This window comes from Triticum aestivum, chromosome 4B, assembly GCF_018294505.1.
Source record: "Triticum aestivum cultivar Chinese Spring chromosome 4B, IWGSC CS RefSeq v2.1, whole genome shotgun sequence".
Classification (NCBI taxonomy): Eukaryota; Viridiplantae; Streptophyta; class Magnoliopsida; order Poales; family Poaceae; genus Triticum; species Triticum aestivum.
In genome coordinates, this window is record NC_057804.1 from 435,031,506 (window position 1) to 435,058,145 (window position 26,640).

Below are 26,640 nucleotides of genomic sequence, written 5' to 3' on the forward strand. Positions count from 1 at the left end.
CCAAGACACACAAGTTGATCATTGATCTCTCTTAGTTGTGTGCGGTGCCCCCCTCCACCATAATCCACCTCGGTAATATCATAGTGATGCTTAGGCAAAGCCCTGCGTCAGTAGCATCATCAACACCATCATCACGCCGTGGTGCTGACGGAACTCTCCCGCGAAGCTCTGCTGGATCATGAGTTCGTGGGACGTCACCGAGCTGAACGTGTGCAGAACTCGGAGGTGCCGTGCGTTCGGTACTTGGATCAGTCGGATCATGAAGACGTATGACTACATCAACCGCGTTGTCATAACGCTTCCGCTTACGGTCTATGAGGGTACATAGATGACACTCTCCCCTCTTGTTGCTATGCATCACCATGATCTTGCGTGTGTGTAGGAATTTTTTTGAAATTACTACGTTCCCAAACATCTTCTCTCTCTTCCACATGGGATTTTGCTAATGTAAAATGGCTTATAGCCTGCTGACTAGGACCTATTGTATTTGCTCTAAATGACCAAGACTACTTAGAGGTGGCAGGTGAGAGAAGTAAATGGATAAAAGTTGACCAACTAGTCTATGCGGTGAATGGGCTATGGTGGACTAGCCTACCACCCCTCCTCCTAAATTGGCCTTCACCTTTGACCTTATCTTTTTATCTTCTTTCTTCTTTGACTTATTAACTACGAATTGATGCTTTGACTTTTGTTGAATTTGCTTGATAAACATATGACTAGGTGGCACCCTCAACATATAGAATCACACTACTCACATAATTTGCAAAAAAAAATCATCAACATTATTCCGTTGTCCTGTGAAAGCAAGTCATCACATGGCACGACGTAGCGTTGCATCTAAAACATGTTGACTACCCAAAATGATAATGCAATATCCTTGTCAAGGAGAAATAATGCACATTATATTTTGATAGAGGATACATTATGATTTGCTCTCCCATGAGACATACTAAATGGCATCTACTCTAGATACAACTCTAGGACACAAGCACTTGAAGAGTTGTATCTAGACATATTTTTTATTACATATTATACATCACAATATGCTATTTGATACAACACCACTGCAGAGTTGTATATAAACATCTATTTGTCACACATGATACATCATACGATACTATCAAACCTGCAGTCACACCATTTTAATATCTTTTTGATATCATGATAAATATACTTATATGGGACTAATTATGTTTGTTAAGTGAATGTACAGGGTTTAATCCTCATGGATAATTTATGTGTCGATCATAGACCTCCCAAAATGAATATGAATCAAGAGAGGTGCAACAACGACCTCCCAAAATGAATATGAATCAAGAGAGGTGCAACAACGATGAGAAGCACCGAGTTTCTTTTAACTCTTGAGTCTACACTGTTAAGAGGGGATCAAAGGGGTTTGCAATGAATTTTCTCGGATAGCAATCATCCCAACAAATAATTCCTACCAAAAAGTCGAAAGCCAAATAGCCATGCCACATTCTATACACTGGTGTCAAAAGAAAAAGAAAAGAACATGAGTAATCTTCTGGCTGGACTGTCTGGGTAGACGTTCTCTGGCTACATAAGACAAAATAGCTTGCAGGACAAATGTTCATAACGAGTTTTTGTTCGGGATGAAGCATGACTGTCCGGGCAAACTGCTAGACTGTCTGGATAACTTCGCCAAGACAACAAAGAGCAAAATTTTATGGATAACTGCGCCTAGACAACAAATAGCAAAATCCTATGTCGAATGTTTGCGTCGATCGATCACATGGGGAAGAGCTTCATCTGAGCTAATTGACCGAATTGTCCGGCAACTTCGTAGACTTCTGGTGGTTGTTACATCTAATATGCATTTTGTGCTATGAGTCAATGCGCTTAAGCATCCAAACTATCCGGGCATTTTTTTTCCGTCGGATCGTTCATTGCAAGTAATCAGCCCAAAAGGGCTAGTTTTCTTGCATGGGTATTAATACCCCTCCACCACTTCATGGAGGGGGTGGAAAACACAATACTAAGAACCCTATGTCCAATAAAGGTCCTCCCTTCTTGTCTGCACACCAAATAGAAAAATTCAAGGAGACTCTTGAGAGTTCTATAGAGAGATTTTACCCGAGCATAGATCCACTCCGCCCCTCTCTTTTGACCCAAGCAATTCATGATTTAAGAAAGTCTTGAGTATTTCCCCTCTGATCTTATTACTCTTGGAGGTTGGAGACTCCTTGATGGTAGGGGTCTTCAGTGAGGAATCAACTAGTGATTTACCCCCAAAATATTTGTAAAGGTTTGGACTCCACCTCAAGGTCTACCACTAGTGGTTGAAAAATCACATTCATTGTGACGTCTCAAGGATAATCAGGAGAGCCTTTGTGGTAACACCCACCCCTCCAACAGTGCCTAGCTTCCCTCCAAGGAAGTGAACATCAGGATACATCCTCGTCTTCATGCCTTCGATTATCTATAACCCTAGCTCCCTGCTTGTGGTTTACTTTGGCTACTTGGACTTTGCATTCGCCATGACTTGTTGAACCAAATATTTAGGCAATTGTTTATGCTCACACTTTATATTCTGTGTTAACTAAACTTGTTAATAATCAATTGAATTTTGTATTTGTCCCTATTCACCCCCTCCAGATCCATCTCGATCCTTTCAGCTATGTATGGGGACTTTCCTTGGGGCATCCAAGGTCTTGAGAGGCATGGGACCCACCTATACCGTCAAGCTTGTCACCAAATACTGGAGTGTTTTGGGGCAATCTTACATTTAAGGTATCTATTTTGAGAAAAACTAGCATAGCCTTTCTTTCACGCTCGCTTTTGCTCTTTTGTTTTATTTATTAGAGGTTGCCTCCAAGTGAAGAGGCACTTCCTATCTACAAAAGCATTGAGTCAACGGGCTTAGAGGCATTTATAGATGAATTATTTTATGCTCTTGTGGTTTTTTGGCCTCTTGGGAATTTATATAGATGCTGCCTCAAACCACACGTATCTAGATTTCTCTTGACTTGCATCACTACTTTGGTCTTTTCTATTTCGCAAGTCTCGTTCACTAGCATGCATGGTTCATGATATTCTAGATCACCGAGATCGCTAATATGGTAAGTACATAAACCCTCCATTCTTAGAGGAATCACATAATTTTTGGGTGATATTCCTCGATAGAACGATGTAAATGCTATTTTAGTTTATTTATTCCAAAACCACCCAAACTCATGTCCATTCTCCTCAAATATTGCATGGTCCTTGTCGGTGTCAAAACCGGCGGATCTCGGGTAGGGGGTCCCGAACTGTGCGTCTAGGCGGATGGTAACAGGAGACAAGGGACACGATGTTTTTACCCAGGTTCGGGCCCTATCGATGGAGGTAAAACCCTACTCCTGCTTGATTAATATTGATGATATGGGTAGTACAAGAGTAGATCTACCACGACATCGGAGTGGCTAAACCCTAGAAGCTAGCCTATGGTATGATTGTTGTTCGTCCTATGGACTAAAACTCTACGGTTTATATAGACACCAGAGAGGGCTAGGGTTACACAGAGTTGGTTACAATGGGAGGAGATCTTCATATCGTATCACCAAGCTTGCCTTCCACGCCAAGGAAAGTCCCATCCGGACACGGGACGGAGTCTTCAATCTTGTATCTTCATAGTCTGGGAGTCCGGCCAAAGGTCTTAGTCCGGCCATCCGGACACCCCCTAATCCAGGACTCCCTCAGTAGCCCCTGAACCAGGCTTCAATGACGACGAGTCCGGCGCACAAGTTGTCTTCGGCATTGCAAGGCGGGTTCCTCCTCCGAATATTCCATAGAAGATGTTGAACACCAGGGTAGTGTCCGGCCCTGCAAAATAAGTTCCACATTCCACCATAGAGAGAATAATATTTGCATCAATCGGATCTGCTGACGTATTCCGCGGCGTGACGTAATGCCACGGCCAGGCTTATTCATCTTACTGTTCCACCCCAGCGCGTTTAGCGAGGCGGTTTCCTTGGCATGTCTTTGTCAAAGCAGAGATCGTGTCCCCTTATTCCGAGATTCTCATCAATACGGGCATGGGTAACCCAACCGTGACTTAGGTATGACTCCCTAATTGAAAGCGAGTCTCAAACGGTTACGGGGAGGGCTCTTGGTATTCACCTCCTTTATAAAGGAACCAAGTCCCGGCTCCCTTCTTCTCAAACCAATCAAATCCGCCCCTCGCTTCGAGTTCCAACACCCAAAGCTCTAGTTTCAGGCGCTTCGGACTTTTGACGATGTCCGGCTCCGACCTTCAAGGGCGGTGGATGCCTTCCTCCATTACGGAAGAAGATGTACGAAAGCTGAGAGATGCCAGGTATCTAACCGGCGAAATCTCGCATAGACTGCCTACTCAAGGGCAAGCTGTTCCCGCTCCCCAGCCCGGTGAAAGCATGGTGTTCGCATCTCACTTCCTTCGGGGGCTAGGCTTCCCGATCGATCCCCTTGTGAGGGGGCTTATGTTTTACTATGGGCTGGAGTTCCATGACCTAGCTCCGGAGTCCATCCTCCAGATCTCATCATTCATTGTCGTGTGCGAGGCCTTCCTCCATATCACCCCTCACTTTGGATTGTGGCTAAAAACTTTCAAAGTGGAACCGAAAATGATCGAGGGGCAGCATGCTGAGTGCCGAGGGGCTATAATAAGCAAGATGGACGACGCTCCATGGCCCGAAGGCTCTTTTCAAGAGGAGCTCGGCTTATGGCAACGGGACTGGTTTTACATCACAACCCCTAGGGGCACCACATGGGTGGTACCACCTACTTTTCGCTCGGGTCCCCCACCACGGCTGGCGTCATGGGTTAATGAAGGACTTATCTAGGGGCCGCCCAAAGACGTGCCTTTGCTGCAGGGCCGTATTCGAGATCTTCTAGAAAGAGATATTAATTTGACCATAGTGTCGCAAGTCATGGTGATTCGCCGCACACTGCCCTGCAAACATCGACCTCTCCGCCTGTGGGAGTTCAATCCGGAGGGACCACGAGTCCTAAAACATTTCATGGGAATGACACCCGTGGAGATGTACAAATTGTTCTTCGGATCACAAGCAAGGTGTCCGGATTTGTCTGAGGACGCAGGTCTGAGCTGCAATCGCCCGGATGCTAAAGTAAGTAGCCCCGTATTTGGATACACCATCCATATTTTTGTCAAATCTACCCTTTAGCAGAGTTGTCCTTTGAACAGGAGTGGATGGCGAAGGCAAAGCTTATCAGGTGTCCAGCCCCCCTGCCCGAGACCGTGCCGAATCCCATGCTGACCAGGATGCTGGAGGTCGCGTCATTGGCGGAAGACGAAGGGGGGAACCAAGGAGCTACCGCCTCCACGAAGGAGGCCGTTAGGAAGGGAAGAATCAAAAATTCCCCCGACTAGGGAAAGAAAAGGACTGCCTCTGAAGACCCAGAGGTGATAACCTCAAAACGGGGAAAGAAATCTTCGTCAGAGGGTTCGGCACCGGAGAACGCCCCAGCCGAATCGCCCCCTAAAGGGGACCCGCTCTCCCCCGAGACGCAAGTGAAGGGAGGGGTTCCATAATGAATCACACTCATGTTTTATTCCTGAGGAAAATAACCGAAACATTATCTTGCAGTTCGGATCTCAACCCTTCTCAGCAGAGCTCATCTTCAGGGGATCTTCGTCCAGAGATGATAGAGAGCGAAACGCCTCCCCTTGTTGCACCATCTCACTAGGCTGGCGACCCCGAGTTATCGTCCCGGAGGGTTTTTTCAAGTACGGACCCTGGAAAAGGTCGTTAGACTAGTCCGGCACCCTCTTGCGCGCCGGCGGAGGGGCTGAAGGATCTGCTTGGTAGGGCGTCCATCTCAGAAGAACACCGTATGTTGATGGATACGGTGATTGGAAGGATTTCATCCGCGGAAAGCGGATTGTACAAGGCTGACAGGAGCTTACTAACAGGCTTTGAGGTACGTAAAAAGGTGTACCTTTTGGTAGAGTTGCATATTAAATGTGCCCTGTATGAATAGTAGCCCCTGAGACTCTGTGTGTCGTCACGAGTGACGGCGCACAGAGGATCATAACCCCAGGTATAATATGTCGCCTATTCCATGAAGGTGGCGAGGCGTTCGGTGGCTAGCCGGACTGATGAATCTGCCGAACTAAAGCGGCAACTTGACGTAGCAGATGCCGACATCGCGCTTGTAAATAAGCGGCTAGACGAGGCTCAAGGTATGTTCAAAAGACACCTAGTAATAGGAGCTTGATGCTCGGGCCTTATATATATATATATATATATATATATATATATATATATATATATATATACTTTATGTAGATGGTGGTGCTGTCGTGGAGAACCTTTGGGCGGAACTTGCCCGAGCCAAGGAGCAAGCAAGGAAAAATGATGCGGCTGCCATTAAAGCGGCTGAAGAGCTAAAAGCCGAACTGGCTGCTCACTGCCAGAGCAAGAAGAAAATAGCCGAGATGGCCATAAAATTGAAGGATGCTACCGACCGCTGTAAATTTCTTGAACAAGAAGATAGGGCGGCTCAGAAGGACCTTGAAAAGATCACTGCCGAAGCCAAGGATACTCGCTCTGCCATGAGAGCGATGAAGGAGGAGTTGCGTCAGGCCGGAGATATCACGGCTGGAAAGCCTTATATGCTGTGGATGAAGTCCAGAGACCCCAAGTATGTTCCATTAGACCGGCAGTGGAGTGCGGAAAACGCTTATCTGGATTCGGCAGCAAGTGCGGCGGACGCGACCGAACACTTCCGCAGCCGAGGTGACCATGGACTGGAAGAGCTTTTTTGGTCGCAGTACCACAATCCAGAATGCCCACTGTCAGTATCCGACCGTTTGGCCGCCTAGGCGGAGCTGAACAGGTTATCCGGACTCGCCATGAGGTATGTTGCGAGTCGTCTGTGGCCGGAGAAGCTGGAGCCGAAGAGTTATTTTGGCTTGGTGCAGCAGTTCCTTGGTTCAGTGTCGCATGCTGATGCAATGAAGAGGTCGGCGTGCATAGAGGGCGCACAGATGGCTCTTGCCCGTGTCAAAACATACTGGGCAGATATGAAGGCCAGTATTGTTGCATCCCAGGATTCGGACGAAAGCCGAGTACCTGCCAAGCACTATTTTGAGGAAGTTCTTCCTGGCGCTCATATAATAGAGTCGCAGTGCTCGAAGGATGTTGTGTTCGAATAGCTTATACTATTTGTAAAACGAATTTTGTTTTTATGAAAAAAGCTTTTTATACTTGTGCTTGCAAGAATCATGATGCCTCATGTGCGGCCGTTTAATGTATATATTTGTATATAACCTGAAAGATGGCAGTCGTTGGCTTCAGCCCCCACGCATAGAATGCGGGGGTGTTTGCAAAAAGGCGTCGTTTCACACTTAATCCAACGTCGTTGTCCTACAAAGGAGGTGGTGGCGCGGCGAACTAGGCAACCGGACTATAATGCTTTATCACTTTCACTTAGCCATAGGAGTTTGACATTGGGGCTACTGAATAGCCCCTAGGGGCACTGCGCTTGCCGAATTCGGGGCGCGAGTGTGCCTGACCGGGAAGCGGCCCTTCGTTAATGCGGGGGAATCCTAAAGATTCCGAAAGTCGTCGAGTGGTTGACCAGTCTCTCGCTATATGACAACAGTTAGTTTTTGGCTTTCTCTACTGAGGTGCTCACCTGGCCGAACCGGCGCACAATCGCAGTAGTTCTCCTGGTGCCGCGTTAGCCGATATAACGGAACGTAAGGCAGCAAAACACAGGAGTCGGGCAAACCCAACATTTGACCAAAGACATGATTCGGAGCTGATGCATATAGGGCCAAACTCGCGACGCTGAACACTCCCTAAGGTATTCGGTCTTTATGAAGACGGGCCGAAATAGAGCCCTTGGTAAAAAAAGCCCCTAGTGTCCAGGTGCGCGCAAAAATTCTGGCGTGGCCACATGCCAAGACGCCAGCCTCCTCCTCGGTTATAGAGAAAACCGGGGGATGTTATCAACAAGAGACAGTAAAAAGGTTTACACAGGGTCTTAATCTGAAAAGAATCCTTGAAACGGGTCCCTGCTGCACGTCTGCGCCTGTGTCTCCTTTGTGCCGTATCCTGGACGGGCGTAGCACGATGTTCGTCTGCGAAAGAGAGGAACTTAGTAAAAAAAATAAGCATGCGAGAAATCTATATTGAAATAAACAAAATATAGTTGGAGCAAGAGTTGAGCCGTATTGTCTCCGGGCGTGAGCACATGGAGCCCCTTGTACGGGGATATGCGGTTATTAAACATGTTTACGCCGGACTCGTCGAGCCGTGTCCGGGATAGTAGGGCTGGATTTGTGGGTGGCTATCCAGGCAGCCGCACCTTTGCCCGTACTTTGGGGGTCAATTTATGTTCCCCTGTAATGAAATGATGCCCTTTGGGCTGGGCATTTTGAGTGTAAGGGATGCGTAATGCGGTATTGCGTTAAAGCGGGCGAAAGCTTCACGTCCCAGTAGCGCTTGATAGCGACTTACGAATGGGGCAATGTGGAATGTTAGCTTTTTGCTTCGGAAGTTGTCGGGTGATCCGAACGTGACTTCTAACGTAAGGGAACCCATACTTGGGGTATCCGGGCCTGGCATGACTCCTTGAAAGGAAGTATTGCCAAGGTGGATTATAAATGGGTTTACCCCGAGTTTGCGGACTGAGTCCTGATATAATAGGTTCAAGTCGCTATCGCTGTCCATAAGGGCGTTTGTAAATTGGAGTCCGTTAATAATTGGATTTACGACCAAGGCAGTCCAGCCTGCGTTCTGGTCTCCTCTGGAGTAATCCTGATGATCAAAGGTGATTGGTTGCAACAACCAGTGGCGTTGCTCCTCTAGGGCTGGCCGTACGGCGCGTGTCTTCGTAGGTGCCGTTCTGCTCTTCCCCTTTGTACATGAAGCAGGTTTACTGTCTTGACTTCTTGTGGGAACTTCTTTTGTTCTCCGGTGTTCTGCTTGTGGGGTGCATCGTCATCTTCGCTTGGTGTGTCGAGCCCCTTGTGTTCGACGTTGAGTTTGTCGGACTGCTTAAAGACCCAACAATCTCTGTGGGTATGGTTTGCAGGTCTCCCCGGAGTGCTGTGGATTTGACATATTTTGTCCAAGATTTTGTTGAGGTTGGATAGCTTGTCCCTATCGTCTTTGGGGGCGGCTTTTTCTGATTTTGCCGAGAGCTTTTGAACCCGGCGTTTACTGTCGTGCTCATCGGGCTGTTGTCCTTGATCCGGCGCGGTTCTTTGTTATGGCGCGGCTTCCCATTCCCATCTCTGGGTTCGGACGTATTCGGGTCGCTGGTGCTGCTTCTTGCCAACCAGCTATCCTCTCCTGCACAAAAGCGGGTCATGAGGCTTGTTAACGCGGCCATTGTTCGCGGTTTTTCTTGGCCGAGGTGTCTGGCGAGCCATTCGTCTCGGACGCTATGTTTGAAAGCTGCTAGGGCCTCTGTGTCCGGACAGTCGACTATCTGATTCTTTTTGATAAGGAATCTATTCCAGAGCTTCCGGGCTGACTCTCCGGGCTGCTGAGTTATATTACTCAGATCATCTGCATCCTGGGGTCGGACATAGGTCCCTTGAAAATTTGCCCGGAAAGCATCCTCAAGCACTTCCCAGCTTCCCATAGTGTTTTCGGGAAGGCTTTTAAGCCAATGCTGGGCTGTTCCTTTGAGCTTAAGGGGTAAGTATTTTATGGCGTGGAGGTCGTCTCCTCTGGCCATGTGTATGTGGAGGATGTAGTCCTCGATCCAGACTCCAGGGTCTATTGTTCCATCGTATGCTTCTATGTTCACGGGTTTGAATCCGGCTAGAAATTCATGGTCCAGCACCTCATCGGTAAAACATAGGGGGTGTGCGGCGCCCCTGTATTTAGGTGTGCCGCGATGTTCGGGTGTTTTTTGCATTGCATCACTCACTGGAGCCTGCTTTCTTGGTCTATAGATGGATCTGGTTGGGCCAGTTTTTTGATGCAAATTCTTGGACGGATCGCGCGCCATATTGAGTGTGGCATCCTTTGATGCGTGAGATTGATTGTAGGGTCGTCTATCCAACCTTGTGGCTTCCTTATTTTTTGACTGTGGGGGCTTTATGGCCTCTTCATCAAATTCCGGTAGTAGTTTCCGCTTCGGATAGCTCTTTGTGTGACGGCTGCTGCCGTACTTGTGTGCGGTATTGAGTACTTTGCCCCATCTGATCCTGAGTGCATCTTCCGCTGTCTTGAGCCTCCGCTTCTGCTTTTTCAGGCTACGTGCAGTGGCAACGAGCCTTTGGTGGAGGTTCTGATGTTCCATCAATTTGTCCGGCGTGAGGTCGTCCGGGCTATTATGTTTCCCGGGGATTAGTTGTTCGGATTGTCCGCCCTGTTTGGATGGATGCTCGACGGCATGTTCGTCCTTCGTTGATTCACCCTACTCTATGGTTGGGTCTTTGTCAAGGTGGGGCTTGGCCTTGCGCTTACACCGGCGCTTTGATTGTTTTTCTAGGGAGCGATCCCTGGCCACATACTTTTGATCCTCGTTGTGGTTTCTGTTTGGTGTGTCCACCATGTATACGTCATACGATGAGGTGGCTTTCCAGTTCCCTATAGATGCTGGTTCTTGATCGTCTCCTTCATTGGCGTCCATGCCGTCGATGTCTTCGGAGTCAAAGTCGAGCATGTCGGTTAAATCGTCGACAGTGGCTACGAAGTGCGTGGTGGGTGGGCTTCGAATTTCTTTGTCGTCCGCATCCCAACCGTGTTGGTCGTAGTTCGGCCAGGGCTCTCCTAACAAAGAGAGAGACTTTAATGAATTCAGGATATCGCCAAAAGGCGAGTGCTGAAAGACGTCCGCGGCGGTGAACTCCATGACCGGAGCCCAATCGGGCTTAATCGGAAGAGGTGCAGGATTTACGGAGTCCGGATCGGAGTCCGGCACCTTGGAGTCACGGGCCCTGCGAAGGACTAGGCTGGTATCCGGCTCTATCGCCGTAGAGGTTGCGGCTTCCGAGGCGGCATCCAACCGTCCGTCCCCGACTGGCGCAGTGGGCTCCGAGCTAATGGTCAGAGCGGACACCTGAGCGACGCTCTGGGTGTTATCCAATGGCGGAGCTAAATCATGCCCATCATGACAGTGCGGCGCGCCCGGTCGTGGCTCGAATCCGTCGAAGATCAAGTCCCCGCGGATGTCGGCCGTGTAGTTTAAGCTTCCAAACCTGACCTGATGGCCAGGGGCGTAGCTTTCGATCTGCTCCAGATGGCCAAACGAGTTGGCCCGCAGTGCGAAGCCGCCAAATACGAAGATCTGTCCCGGGAGAAAAGTCTCATCCCGGACCGCATCACGATTGACGAGCGAAGAAACCATCGGGCCTAAAGGCGACAACACAGAGGAACTCTGAATGAAAGCACCAATGTCGGTGTCAAAACCGGCGGATCTCGGGTAGGGGGTCCCGAACTGTGCGTCTAGGCGGATGGTAACAGGAGACAAGGGACACGATGTTTTTACCCAGGTTCGGGCCCTCTCGATGGAGGTAAAACCCTACTCCTGCTTGATTAATATTGATGATATGGGTAGTACAAGAGTAGATCTACCACGAGATCGGAGTGGCTAAACCCTAGAAGCTAGCCTATGGTATGATTGTTGTTCGTCCTATGGACTAAAACTCTCTGGTTTATATAGACATCGGAGAGGGCTAGGGTTACACAGAGTCGGTCACAATGGGAGGAGATCTTCATATCGTATCGCCAAGCTTGCCTTCCACGCCAAGGAAAGTCCCATCCGTACACGGGACGGAGTCTTCAATCTTGTATCTTCATAGTCCGGGAGTCCGGCCAAAGGTCTTAGTCCGGCCATCCGGACACCCCCTAATCCAGGACTCCCTCGGTCCTTATTCCAAATATTTCACCCATGCAATTAATGTTGCATGGTGGTTATTCCTAATTAGGCCAATGATGGAATCATGAAAGGGGCGTGGAGTTCCCGAGCAATATGCGGTGGGTAAGAAAATGTCATGAAAGCAAGGTCAATCGGGGTAGTTTTCAGAAGAAACGCCTATTTTTTCCTCGTGAATATACACACGAGAAATGTATTTCTTTTCATAGAAATTGGTAATATAATATTCACCACTTTATTAAAAATATATTATACACCCCCTTTAGTCGGCAGTCGGAGTCATTTTGGTTGGAACTCGTATATGAAAAGTCCATGTTGGATCAATCAAGTCAAGTTGCTTAGTCTACAACATAAAATGATTTTTTGAATGACACCTTAACATGGTAACCCAGTCAAGGAATTTTGTGGTGTATTTATGACCATCTGATCTACACGCGCGGGGCAGCGGGGGGGGGGCACTAGTAGAAAACGGGGTTTTGGTCCAAGCTCAATGCACCCTTTACTCCCGGTTATGAACCGGGACTAATGTGAGCATTAGTCCCGGTTCGAGCGGCTAGAGCGTCGGGAAGGCATTAGTCCCGATTCAAATGGGACCTTTAGTCCCGGTTTGAGACACGAACCGGGACTAAAGGGCATCACACCCTTTAGTCCCGGTTGGTGTCTCAAACCGGGACTAAATCTTTAGTCCCGGTTTGAGACACGAACTGAGACTAAATGGCATCGCACCCTTTAGTCCTGGTTCGTGTCTCAAACCGGGACTAAAGGGGTTCTGAAATTTGTTTTTTGTTTTTCCATTTGTTTTTTGTTTTAAATTGCTTATATCTTTTAGGATATTTGATGTTTTTGAGTGATTCTTTTTGCATTAGATTCAAAAATTTGTCTAGTCTTTGTTTGTGCCATTAGTTTTAAAATTGAATGATTTAAATATAAATTTGTTCAAATTTGCTTCAAACCTTATATTGTGACTAATTTGAGTTTAAAAATAGGTTTCAATTTAATACTTTTTGCTCCTAGTCACATGTCAGATTGTTGCCATAGTAAGATTTATTTGGTTATTTTTAGAATAATTTAAATTAGGATTTTAATTAAAACAATACTGCTTTGCTTATATAGTTGTTTTAGTCCTTTAATTGTTGTTTTCAATTATTTTTTGTTAAAAAGTATTTCTTTTTGCCACTTTAATAGAACGTGACTCTCGCTTGGTTAACCTTAGTTGTGACTCTGGTTGGGACGGTGCTAGCAGATGTAGTCGACGGTAGGATTGGATGGACACCATCCTGGACTAAAGGGGTTTAAACTCTACCCCCCCCCCCCCCCCCCCCCGTGTATCACCATTTCAGTTTTGAAAAAAACAAAAGAAAGTGATAAAAACTTCAAAAATTAGAATCCTTCGAGATGTAGTTATGTTACTACATCTACTAGTTAGGAAAATTAAAAAACATAAATTTGGACATGTTTTGCAAAAAAGTGTTACGAAAAAGTAAAACGGCCATAACTTTTGCATATGATGTCGAAAAAAACGTATAATATATCAAAATGTTCAGCACGAAAATCCGGATCCGATTTCGACGGCCGTAGGCTGTTTTGCAAATTTTTAGAATCCTCAAATTCTGAAAGGAAAAAAGTTATCCTCAAATTTATGTTTTTTTTGAATTTTTGGTCAAACTACTTATTCAAGAAATATTAGTGTTACTAGCAAACATGCCTGTGCGTTGCAACGGGAGAGAAAAATACATCATATCGCCGCTTATCCTCCTTACCACCCGCACGGTGACCATGATGTCCATCTTGTTACAACACGTCCAATTGTTGTCAATACTGAGGTAACGAGCTCGCCAACGTATATCAAACCTGTCATTGTGTCTACGCAAGCAAATGTTCAAATTTTTAACAACTAATCTTGGCAAGCTAGACACGTGGGCCACCCTTCGCGAGCTACTCCTTGCACCCAACACATACACCTCCCCTCATACTTCTACTCTTTTTACACAATGCCATGAATCAGAGTTAGTCGGGTCAAGGAGCTGGGTTGCCGTAGATCACCAGAGATGGAAGGCTCGTCGTGTATGAAGTGAATGGGAATGTTGCAGAGGCAGGACATGACATGGCAAGATGTTATCTGATGTTCCTCCTTCCTTTTGTTGGAGAGGATGCGCAGTGCCACAATGGTGGTGACATAGTTAGCAGCAATGGGACAACATCGCTAAAGATACACATGTGGCAAGATGGAGTGTGGTGAGAAGCCAATACTCGGTGATGCATTGTTGTAGTGAGGAGATAGCACGGGTTTCACGGCATGGAAACGGAGTTCCTTATGAAATCTGACTTGGCACCGAAAAAGTTGTAAATCGTAATACCAAATTATTGATCATAAAAACCAAGGATGATCATCCATGGTGATGGGTCAGACCTGCATATTCGGCTATAAGCTGACGTCCTGTCAGACCATCCCTACGAAGAGACCACTTCTTTTTGTAACATTTTCCTTTATTAACGGAGAATTTACCTATGAAATGACCCTCCTCTCCACTATCGTCCACCATGTACTCCTCCGTGTTTATTGGAATAGCAAAAAAAATGAAATAGTAAAAATCTATAGGGCACCCAGATGCTGCCTGCCTGATGGAACACAACAAAATACATATGCGGGTTTCGATTATTTCTCTTCGATAGCCATATATAGCCATGCTACTTAGTCAGCCCAAAACAACATTACACGGGCGATCATGTATGTACTTCGTTGTTTTTAGGGGTATGTATGTACTTAGTTTTTTTTAGAATCATGTATGAACTTAGTTGATCGATCTTTCCTTACAAAGCTAGCAATCATGCTAGTGAATTAGTTGGCTGATGCAATAAATCATGAAAATTTTACCATGGCGCATGGGAAAGCCCACAAATAAATCATTCTTATGTATATGTACTACACGTCACACACCACGTTTGGCTGGACAGAGCCTCTGCATGCCAGCCACACACACCACACACACAGCCACGAATCAGACACATGCAACAGCAGTACAACTGCACAACACAACCGCTGCTGTCGCCAAACCCGTGCAGGAAAAAGGCTGGATGATCCATCCCACCCATACCATGCAAAAAACAAAGATGACTCACAGCTCTCTCCGTGCTTGGAATAATGGCGGTCCTTCCTTCGCTGCCTCTCCACCACTCCTCCTTACCTTCTTCTTTCTCCCCTCTTTCTCCTCCTCCACGTCCTACCTCCGCCACACCTCCCCATCCCTGCCATGGAAGGCTCCCTCTCCTACCTTCGCCACCACGATTCCGCGAGGTGTCCGGCCAGGGCGAAGGCAACAATAGCCCCGACAGTGACCTGCTGAGCTATGTAGCCAGGGAGGTGACTCAAGGCGAGGTGAGGTCGGGGGAGGTGCTGACGCGCGGTGGTGAGGCAGTGCAGTAGCAGGGCTGTGCGTGGACGGAACTTGGGAGCCTGCTACTTCCTTCCCCTGTGCTCGTCATCAGTCGCGCATCCTCTCCTCTGTCCGTGCGCCACCTCGTCCCCGACACCGATCTCCTTCTTCCCCGACGACCGAAACCACCAACCAGGAGGACCCATCGCCCACTACCTTCTTTTCCCAATCATCTCCCTCTCCCCTTCTCTTTTTCTCCCGTTTACTATCATCTCCCTCTATCTCTCTTGCTCTCTGTTACAGTGAGGCCACCATGGACGCCCGAGGTCCACCGCTTCGACCTACGCCTCGGCGGCCCTGTCGACGCCGTGGCCTAGGTGAGCAGCAGCTGCACCGCATCGTTGCTCTGCCTCCTCTCTCCCTATCTATCTCTCCTCTGTATCGCTCAACCCTATCTCTTTTCTTCAACATGAAGACCACCATGCCCGCTGCACGAGCTTCGAGCTGACCCCGCAGCACATGGAGACCACCACCGACCGTCCGTCATCGGGAATCACAAGATCCGGCCCGTCTCCGACCTGTCTCGCCGTCCTTCACCCATTCCAAAAGTCTCCCTCGCACCAAGAGCTTAGGCAAGCACCGCCGCAAGACCCTGCCTCCTCTGCCCCAGAGCCCGCCATGGCGCCATGGAAGTCATCGCCTCTCCATCTTGATCCGTCTGGCGGCGGATCCACGCTGGTGTCCTCCAGGGAATTGCCATGGAAGTTTCCGCCTCTCCCGTCTCAATCCATCCACCCCCAGATCCATGGCGGAGCAGCCGAGATCCGCCGCCTCGGCCTGCCAAGTCGCGCAGGAAGGCGAAGGGCCTCGCCAAGTAGCGGGAGGACTTGCGGGCTAGGCTCGCATGCCGCTAGAGCGCCCCCGTGCCGGCCAAGGCCACCTTCAACGGCTTCCTGTCCGCCGCGCTCTCGAACGCCCGCCGTGACGTCGAGGTTTTTTTTGCAAAAAAACGAAACGTTATCTTAGGACTGCGGGTGCCACTTAAATAGGGCATGCGGATTGATTTCTAAGAAATAGAGGGGCCTTTTTGCAAAAACACCGACGATGTACGACCAGAAATTGTACTCACTTTATTATTAGGTAAAGATAAAGGCTAAATAATTATTGGTTTTAAGAATAATAGTTTCGAACGCAGACGGTGAAACGTGTGACGCTTCATGCTCAAGTTCAACTCCTAAGGGTTAATAGGATTGACAACTTACTATTGTCAGGAAAACAACAAGTGCATACTTGGAAACGTGGGGGAATAGAACTCGGAAGTTAAGCATGCTCGGACTGGAGTAGTGAGAGGATGGGTGACCGGTCGGGAAGTTAGACGATTTGGAATGATGAGGGGTGATTAGAGATTAGAGATTAAATTGAGCAATGACGATGGGTGATTAGAGATTAAATTGTCAAATAATTCAGAAATTTGGAAATCGGGAAAAAATTCAAAAAAAAATCAAAAAAATTCCCAACCGGGACTAAAGGTGGAGCTCTAGATAGCGGCCACGTGGAGCCCCTTTAGTCCCGGTTCCAGAACCGGGACTGTCGTGGAATTGGCACGTCAGATGTCCTAGTGAAAGGACTTAGTCATGGAGCCATCGCAACTAGGAAGCTTGAAGGGGTTAATCAGGACGAGAGACACAAGAGGTTTATACTAGTTTGGCCCTTACGATGAAGGTAAAAGCCTACGTCTAGTTGTGATTGGAATTATGTATGTCTCGATAACCAGGAAGCAGAATCACTTGACCTAGCTCTCGAGAAGTTGTTTCGTGTCCTAAACCGCCGCCTGGTCGTCCCCTTATATACTGAGGTCGACGCCCAGCGGCTCTACAGGGTCCCGGCCGGCTTATAGATTGTATCCGGCTCGGTCTCTTAATCTTTCTTGCTTTACAATACAACTTACATGATAAAGGTGGTTTAACACTACGGGCCTTAAGTCACCTCTGGGCCGTTGGGCCTTTACTAAGCCGCCGTCTTCAAGCTTGAGCTTCTGTCTTCAAGAATGCTTGTAAGTATAACCCGGCTCCTTTTGGTGGGTCATACTAATAGTTATATCCCCAACATTAGGCCCCAGACTGATTTGAACTAGTTCATGTCAGTCTTCTATATTTAAGAAAAAGTTCCCCGCCTCTTATTTAAGAAGATTCATGTAACCCGCCATGACGTCATCCTTCAAATTTGTGGTAACCCGCCATGACATCACCTATCATAAATGTATGCTTTGTCCAACACATCTCAACGGATCTTTGTCTTAATGACCATCCGAAAATCGAGGCGCCTTTACAGTTGAATAATTATATTTTTTAGCCTCCTTGTTTTTCGTGCCCACTTCACAGGTTTTTCCTTATAAATAGACCCGGCTAGGTCTTTATTCATTCTTCCCTTTCCTCGTCTTCTTCCTCTCGCCCCCACTGTCACTCGTGCTCCGCCGCTGCCGCTACATCAACCTGAATTCGTCCAGAGAACGGCGGTGCCCCTCCGCAATAGATCTACCACTGTAAGTTTTCCCCTTTCTGCATCTTAGATCATGCTAGGGTTAGCGAGTTCCTCTGTACAGTTCGTAGTTCATCTCAGTTCTTCATGTTTCTTATGCCGTGGCTTCTTTTGATCCAACAGTAGCATAGATCTCATGCGGTAGCTGTTCTGCATCCATTTTAGGCACTAGCAGATCCCCTTTCTTTGTAAAGAATCCTCATTAGAACGCATGAACTCCTTTGCACCATGTTTCTAGGTCTAGAAATTTTCTTTTCTGAACCTTGGTTTGATCCAAAATAATAACTGCAAACTGTGAAACTTGTTTGTCCTACACTTAGGAAAAATCCATAACTTGTTAGACTTGCTAGCCATGGCGGCTCTGACTGCCGGCTTAAGAAAGTGATAACCTGAACTTCTCATGTTAATTGAAATAACATTATGGCTTTAACACACTCATGGAGGCTTACATAACCCGGATGGAAATATCCTTATATCATTAGGCCCCTTCATAAGTATCCATAGTTCATTCCAGCAATATTTTTCCTGCCTGGCTTAAATTTGAACCGGCCTTATTTACCTTGCATTTAGGCTTTCAAACATCATGGCGCCCAAGGCACCTACCACTTGCAATTGGGTGAAATCCATTGTCACTGACAGCACTTTAGATGACTTCGTCAAAACTGGGTATCTGCCCAAGAAAGAAGTCATGCCTTACCGTGCTCCACACCCGGACGAAGAAATCCCTCAGCCCAAAGACGGAGAGGTGGTTGTTTTTACCGATCATATGAACCGGGGTTTCACGCCTCCTGGTTCAAAAAAAATTCAGAGATGTGCTGAAGTTTTTTGACCTTCACCCACAAGACATCGGACCCAATTCCGTGTCTAATATCTGCAATTTCCAAGTGTTCAGCGAGGTATATCTTGGTGAAGAACCCAATTTACTGCTTTTCAGAGAGCTGTTATACTTGAACCACCAGACAGAGTGTGCCAGCGGTCAGAGCTTGGAACTTGGTGGGATTTCTATTCAGCTCCGCAGGGATGCACTTTTTCCCTATGCCAACCCGCCAAGCCATCCAAAGGTGGAAATGACGTGGTTCTATTGCAAACATACCTCCCCGGCTGACGAGAATCCTCTGCCCGGCTTTCGTGCCCTCCGTCTTGACACCAATCATCATTTGCCAGACAAGATTACTTCTGCAGAACACAGATCCCTCTCTCCTACCATAGCCAAGATCAAAGCTCTGTTGGGGAACGGGTTGACGGGCATTAACCTGGTTCGAGTCTGGTTCGCCTGGCGGGTTATCCTTTTAAGCCGCCGCACCGTCTTGATGTGCGAATATACTGGCGCCGAGAATGACCCCCTGCACCATAGCTCTGTCAACTTACCTGCTCATGTTGTGGATGACATGACCAAGTCTCTTCTCAACGAGACTCTGACAGACTGTGGCAGAGTGGGTCTCGCCCCGTTCTGCAAAGACAACCTGGCCCCAAAGGTAGAAATCGCTCTATAAAAATGTTTACCTTACTTTCTGAATGCTTCACCCGTATTCACAACATACTCAATCCTTGCAGGCGGGTGATAAATTTTGGAAACTTAAGTATGATCATGAAGCGGTTAAGAAAGCCAGGAAAGAAAAAAGAGCCGCCAGGAAAGAAGCTGCCCAAAGGAAGGGCAAGAAAGCTACTGCTTCCGACTTGCTTCGGCTGTCAGACTCTTCTAAGTCAGAGGTAGCCCTTGACTCCCTTGGCTTATTCTTTAATCATCTTATTGACACCGATCATCAGCAGGAGGACACTGGGACGAGTCGGAGCAAGGTTGACGAGGTAACTATTCTTTCCTCCGACTCCGAGCCTTTGCCAAGACAGAAAATCCACAGAGTGACCTGGAAAGTAAGATTTTCTCATCCTCTAGCTCATCACGATCCTCAATTTCTTTTGAAGTGGCAAAATCATGACAGCCGGAGGTAGACCCGGACCAGCAAGGACGCGGAGCTCTCCTCCGGCTTACCAAATACTCCGAAGAAACGCCGAAACGAGGTTACCTCTATTTTAACTAAGTTTTACCCCTTAGAGAGTCTCTTTCGTCAACCACTCAATTCCTCTGACTCGGATTATCAGGATACCTCCCCTCCTTCCGGCGAGTCATTGCAGTCCAATCTGCCGACTTTCAAGACTGTACCAGGGTATAACAAGCCACTTGCTTTTGCAATTATTTCCATCTTCTTACTTCTGTACTAATCTTTTGATTTGAATGCAATGGTCAAGCTAAACCCAGCAAGAGGGTTAGGAAGAATAAGCTGGCTGATGAGAAAGTCACCACTGATGAGCCGGCTCTTGAAACTACCGTGCCGGAGCTAAGCACTCATGAGCTGCCACCTGAACCAGCACAAGATGTGCCCCCTCCTGCTGACCTACCTACTGACCAAGGTGCTTCCGGGTCAGAAAATCCTCAACCTCCAAGCCCAACCCTAACGGTTGATCCTTCCAATACAGATGTTGAAATTACGGGAACTAGCCATGTTGACCCGGGAAGGCCAACCATACTGGCCAAATGCTCCGCCAAGGAAGAACTTCTGGACCAGCGCCGAGTCAAGATGGACGTCACCAATTACACTCATATGAGTATTGGAGATATCTTCTCTGGTTATAGAGCCAAGTGCATAACAGTCGGACCCTCGAGATTGACATGGTGAAGCAAATGCATCATAAATTCAAGGTATAACTTGTTTTGTCTTGTTCATTATCCTTCAGTATATTAGTCCCCGAGTCTGCTGCTTAAGATACTTATGTTGTAGACTTAGAAATAAATTTGTCAACATAAAAAAGAATAAACTTCCGGCTTACCATGTAGTCCCCAAGGGGCGGCTTAACCAATATGGTTGAGTCGGCTCTTTGTAGAGAGTCTTTTAAATAACAATATGCATTAGTCCCCAAGTGCCAAGTGTTATTGTTTACAAAATGCTTGGGACTTACTTCATATGAATCATCATATAATTAACCGTCATAGAAAAGAAAAACTCTGCAAGACATTAGCCCCCAAGTGCCAAGTACATTGCTAGCAAAGTGCTTGGGACTTAAATACGGCATAAACAACTTACTTGATTGTATATTTGTACAGGCTACCACGAGTCAACTTGAATCGGAGGTGACCAATTTGAAGAGCCGCCTTGAATTCCAAGAATCAGAACTTGAGAAAGCTAATAGTAAGTTCGAGTTCAGTGTTTCTGAATAGGAGAAACTGAAGAAAGACTTTGAAACGGAAAAGAAAGCCTGGGCGGATGAGAAGGCCGCATTGATAAGCCGAGCTGAAAAAGCAGAAACGACTCTTGAAGAAGTCACTAGAGAATTGTCCGGGTTAAAGCACCATATCTCACAAATGGTCGCGGCCATCTTCGGTAAGTCGCCTTGCCGTTGTGTTCATATTGTAAGCCGTGCAATAGAGTGTGCCAGAATTTAACCTTTCTGAGTATGCTTTGTATAGGCCCCAGAACAAATTTAAACCACAACATGCTGACGAAGTTAAAGGCTGTGTATACCTTGGTGGAACAATTGTACACCGGGTCACAACGTACCCTTGCTTCGGTGGCCTTATCCAATGAAGTGCCAACCCTCCTACCACGGGTCTTGAGTAAGCTGTCAGATCTTTCACAACGGATCAATGAATTGAGACGGTCAGCTGTGAGAGCCGGAGCGGTAAATGCTCTAAGCTGGGCTAAGGCCTGGCTACCTGAACTAGACCCGGAAGATATCACCATTGGTTATCCAAGTCTCAAGGAAGATGGCACATCATTTGAAGAGGCGGATTTCCTTGCCTGTGTCAAAGAGGTACGCCCCATGGCGACTCTAATAGCCTCTGAAGTGGGTTATACCAAGTACCAGGCGGGTTATGATGAACAAAATCGAAGGATTCCCACAGCTGAATATGATGTGACCAGTCTGATTCCCCCAATTCATAAGCATACCTTTGCTCCTGAAGTTGGCCCGTCCGGTCTTGTTGATGATGAAGCAGAATTTGAAGCCTTAAAGAACATTGACTGGTCATCATCAACCTTCTAGGAAAAGGAGCAGAGCGGAAGCGCGGAGAGGGCTAACACGAAGCAAGCCGTGCAATAGAGTGTGCTAGAATTTAACCTTTCTAAGTATGCTTTGTACAGGCCCCAGAACAAATTTAAACCACAACATGCTGACAAAGTTAAAGGATGTGTATACCTTGGTGGAACAATTGTACACCGGGTCACAACGTACCCTTGCTTCGGTGGCCTTATCCAATGAAGTGCAACCCTCCTACCACGGGTCTTGAGTAAGCTGTCAGTTCTTCCGCAACAGATCAATGAATTGAGACGGTCAGTTGTGAGAGCCGGAGCGGTAAATGCTCTAAGCCGGGCTAAGGCCTGGCTACCTGAACTAGACCCGGAAGATATCGCCATTGGTTATCCAAGTCTCAAGGAAGATGGCACATCATTTGAAGAGGCGGATTTCCTTGCCTGTGTCAAAGAGGTACGCCACGTGGCGACTCTAATTGCCTCTGAAGTGGGTTATACCAAGTACCAGGCGGGTTATGATGAACAAAATCGAAGGATTCCCACAGCTGAATATGACGTGACCAGTCTGATTCCCCCAATTCGTAAGCATACCTTTGCTCCTGAAGTTGACCCGGCCGATCTTGTTGATGATGAAGCAAAATTTGAAGCCTTAAAGAACATTGACTGGTCATCATCAGCCTTCCAGGAAAAGGAGCAGAGCGGAAGCGCGAAGAGGGCTAACCCGGATGCTTCCGGCCAATCTTGAAGGTGAAGCTGTCATGGCGGGTCAATACCTGGTGTAAAAAACAATGCAAACTATTTGGACTTAATGAGTCCTGTAATAGGATAGAGATAACTCTGTTGTGGCCATGCCATCATGCATGTTTTGGTGCTTAACATTTTTAAGCCGCCTTGTGATATTCGCGCACACAGTTGATTGTTTCTGAAAAAATTGTCCTTCAAATAAACAGCTTAGGCAGGTCAAAAAATGTGAGCAAAAATAATCATAGGTTAGCTGGTTGAAAAAACACAACTATAATAAAATTTTACCACTGGCCCCATCGGTTCATATGACCCGGCCGGTAAGGATGAAGACCGATATTTTGGATACCCAGAAAGTATCTCGATGCTTATGGGCTGGCGACTCATTAGCCGATATTGAACCGGGTTATAGACATTATGTTTGTAACTGTAAGCCTCAGAAAAAGTCAAACAATGGGGCTTCCAAAGATAAGTTAAATCAAGAAAGAGGAATAACAATGGCAAGGCTATTAATTCGAATACGATCAGTGAACCGTTCCAGAGGGGTTTAAGCTAGGTACCGACAGTTGTGTTCTCTTTGGTTCGAATACGACCTATGTTTGAACAGGAAGCCCCCTAATGACCTTGAGAGTTTTTTAACGACTCTGATTCAAATACGATCAAAGTCGGTTCCCAAATGGGGTTAAGCTATGATTCGAATACGATCAAGCCCCCAAGTGAGCACGGCAGTGTGCCAATCAAAAGGGTATCGACATCTATGTTCTCTTTGGTTCGAATATGACCTATGTTTGAACAGGAAGCCCCCTAGTGACCATAATTATGAACAGCTAGATTCAAATAGAATCGTAAGCCGAATCAGAACAGGTTGAGCCGGATCAAATATGACCCGTCCTCGAACGATCATGTGATAAAAAGATGATAATAATAATGACAAATTTACCTTTGTGAGAAGGAAAAAAGGACATAGGTCCTGCTTTATTACTTATCATAATATATACATTGGCAAAATATGTACATCAGTGGAGCCTATGGCTCAAGTGTAGTAGGGCCGGAGATGAGCAATGTTCCACAGCCTTCGGGTCTCTTCCTCCGACTTACATGAGTCTTCGTGCGCTCGAACGTTAATAAGGTAATATGACCCATTGTTCAAGTTCTTACTGACCACAAATGGCCCTTCCCAAGGTGGGTATAACTTATGAGCAACAGTTTGATCCTGGATGAGCCGGAGCACTAGGTCACCTTCCTGAAAAGATCTGGACTTAACTCGATGGCTGTGGTAACAGCGCAAATCCTGTTGATAAATCGCCAAACGGGCAGCTGCCAAGTCCCGGTGTTCATCTAACAGGTCAAGAGAATCCTGGCGTGCTTGTTCATTGTCTTTTTCCACATAAGCCGCCACACGAGATGAATCATGACGGATGTCACTAGGGAGAACCGCCTCAGCTCCGTAGACCATGAAGAAAGGCGTATAACTCGTAGATCTGTTAGGAGTAGTGTTGATGCTCCATAATACTGAAGGTAACTCCTCAACCCAACAACCTGGCATTCGTTGCAAAGGGACAAAGAGCCGGAGCTTGATGCCTTTCAGGATCTCTTGATTGGCACGCTCGGCTTGGCCATTGGACTGTGGGTGAGCTACTGATGAAACATCAAGCCAGATATGCTCATGTTGACAGAACTCCTCCATGGCGCCTTTAGACAGATTAGTGTTGTTGTCAGTTATAATGCTGTGTGGAAAACCAAAACGAAATATCACCTTCTTCATGAATTGAATCACCGTGGCTGCATCACACTTACTGACCGGCTCTGCCTCGACCAACTTTGTGAACTTATCAACCGCCACCAAAAGGTGAGTCTTTTTATCCTTGGATCGCTTGAAAGGCCTGTTGGAAATATGCCCTAGAGGCAATAATAAATTGATTATTATTATATTTCCTTGTTCATGATAATCGTTTATTATCCATGCTAGAATTGTATTGATAGGAAACTCAGATACATGTGTGGATACATAGACAACACCATGTCCCTAGTAAGCCTCTAGTTGACTAGCTCGTTAATCAATAGATGGTTACGGTTTCCTGACCATGGACATTGGATGTCGTTGATAACGGGATCACATCATTAGGAGAATGATGTGATGGACAAGACCCAATCCTAAGCCTAGCACAAGATCATGTAGTTCGTATGCTAAAGCTTTTCTAATGTCAAGTATCATTTCCTTAGACCATGAGATTGTGCAACTCCCGGATACCGTAGGAGTGCTTTGGGTGTGCCAAACGTCACAACGTAACTGGGTGGCTATAAAGGTACACTACGGGTATCTCTGAAAGTGTCTGTTGGGTTGGCACGAATCGAGATTGGGATTTGTCACTCCGTGTAAACGGAGAGGTATCTCTGGGCCCACTCGGTAGGACATCATCATAATGTGCACAATGTGACCAAGGGGTTGATCACGGGATGATGTGTTACGGAACGAGTAAAGAGACTTGCCGGTAACGAGATTGAACAAGGTATCGGTATACCGACGATCGAATCTCGGGCAGGTACCATACCGCTAGACAAAGGGAATTGTATACGGGATTGATTGAGTCCTTGACATCGTGGTTCATCCGATGAGATCATCGTGGAATATGTGGGAGCCAACATGGGTATCCAGATCCCGCTGTTGGTTATTGACCGGAGAACGTCTCGGTCATGTCTGCATGTCTCCCGAACCCGTAGGGTCTACACACTTAAGGTTCGATGACGCTAGGGTTATAAAGGAAGTTTGTATGTGGTTACCGAATGTTGTTCGGAGTCCCGGATGAGATCCCGGACGTCACGAGGAGTTCCGGAATGGTCCGGAGGTAAAGATTTATATATAGGAAGTCCTGTTTCGGCCATCGGGACAAGTTTCGGGGTCATCGGTATTGTACCGGGACCACCGGAAGGGTCCCGGGGGCCCACCGGGTGGGGCCACCTGCCCCGGGGGGCCACATGGGCTGTAGGGTGTGCGCCTTGGCCTACATGGGCCAAGGGCACCAGCCCCTAGAGGCCCATGCGCCAAGATATAGGAAAAAGGGGAGAGTCCTAAAGGGGGAAGGCACCTCCGAGGTGCCTTGGGGAGGATGGACTCCTCCCCCCCTCTTAGCCGCACCCCTTCCTTGGAGGAAGGGGCAAGGCTGCGCCTCCCCCCTCTCCCCTGCCCCTATATATAGTGGAGGGGAGGGAGGGCATCCATACCTGAGCCCTTGGCGCCTCCCTCCCTCCCGTGACACCTCCTCCTTTCCCGTAGGTGCTTGGCGAAGCCCTGCAGGATTGCCACGCTCCTCCATCACCACCACGCTGTTGTGCTGCTGCTGGATGGAGTCTTCCTCAACCTCTCCCTCTCTCCTTGCTGGATCAAGGCGTGGGAGACATCGTCGAGCTGTACGTGTGTTGAACGCGGAGGTGCCGTCCGTTCGGCACTAGGATCATCGGTGATCTGAATCACGACGAGTACGACTCCATCAACCCCGTTCACTTGAACGCTTCCGCTTAGCAATCTACAAGGGTATGTAGATGCACTCTCCTTCCCCTCGTTGCTAGTCTCTCCATAGATAGATCTTGGTGACACGTAGGAAAATTTTGAATTTCTGCTACGTTCCCCATCAGTGGCATCATGAGCTAGGTCTATTGCGTAGATTCTTTGCACGAGTAGAACACAAAGTAGTTGTGGGCGTCGATATTGTTCAATATGCTTGCCGTTACTAGTCTTATCTTGATTCGGCGGCATCGTGGGATGAAGCGGCCCGGACCAACCTTACACGTACGCTTACGTGAGACCGGTTCCACCGACAAACATGCACTAGTTGCATAAGGTGGCTGGCGGGTGTCTGTCTCTCCCACTTTAGTCGGATCGGATTCGATGAAAAGGGTCCTTATGAAGGGTAAATAGCAATTGGCATATCACGTTGTGGTTCATGCGTAGGTAAGAAACGTTCTTGCTAGAAACCCATAGCAGCCACGTAAAACATGCAAACAACAATTAGAGGACGTCTAACTTGTTTTTGCAGGGTATGCTATGTGATGTGATATGGCCAAAAGGATGTGATGAATGATATATGTGATGTATGAGATTGATCATGTTCTTGTAATAGGAA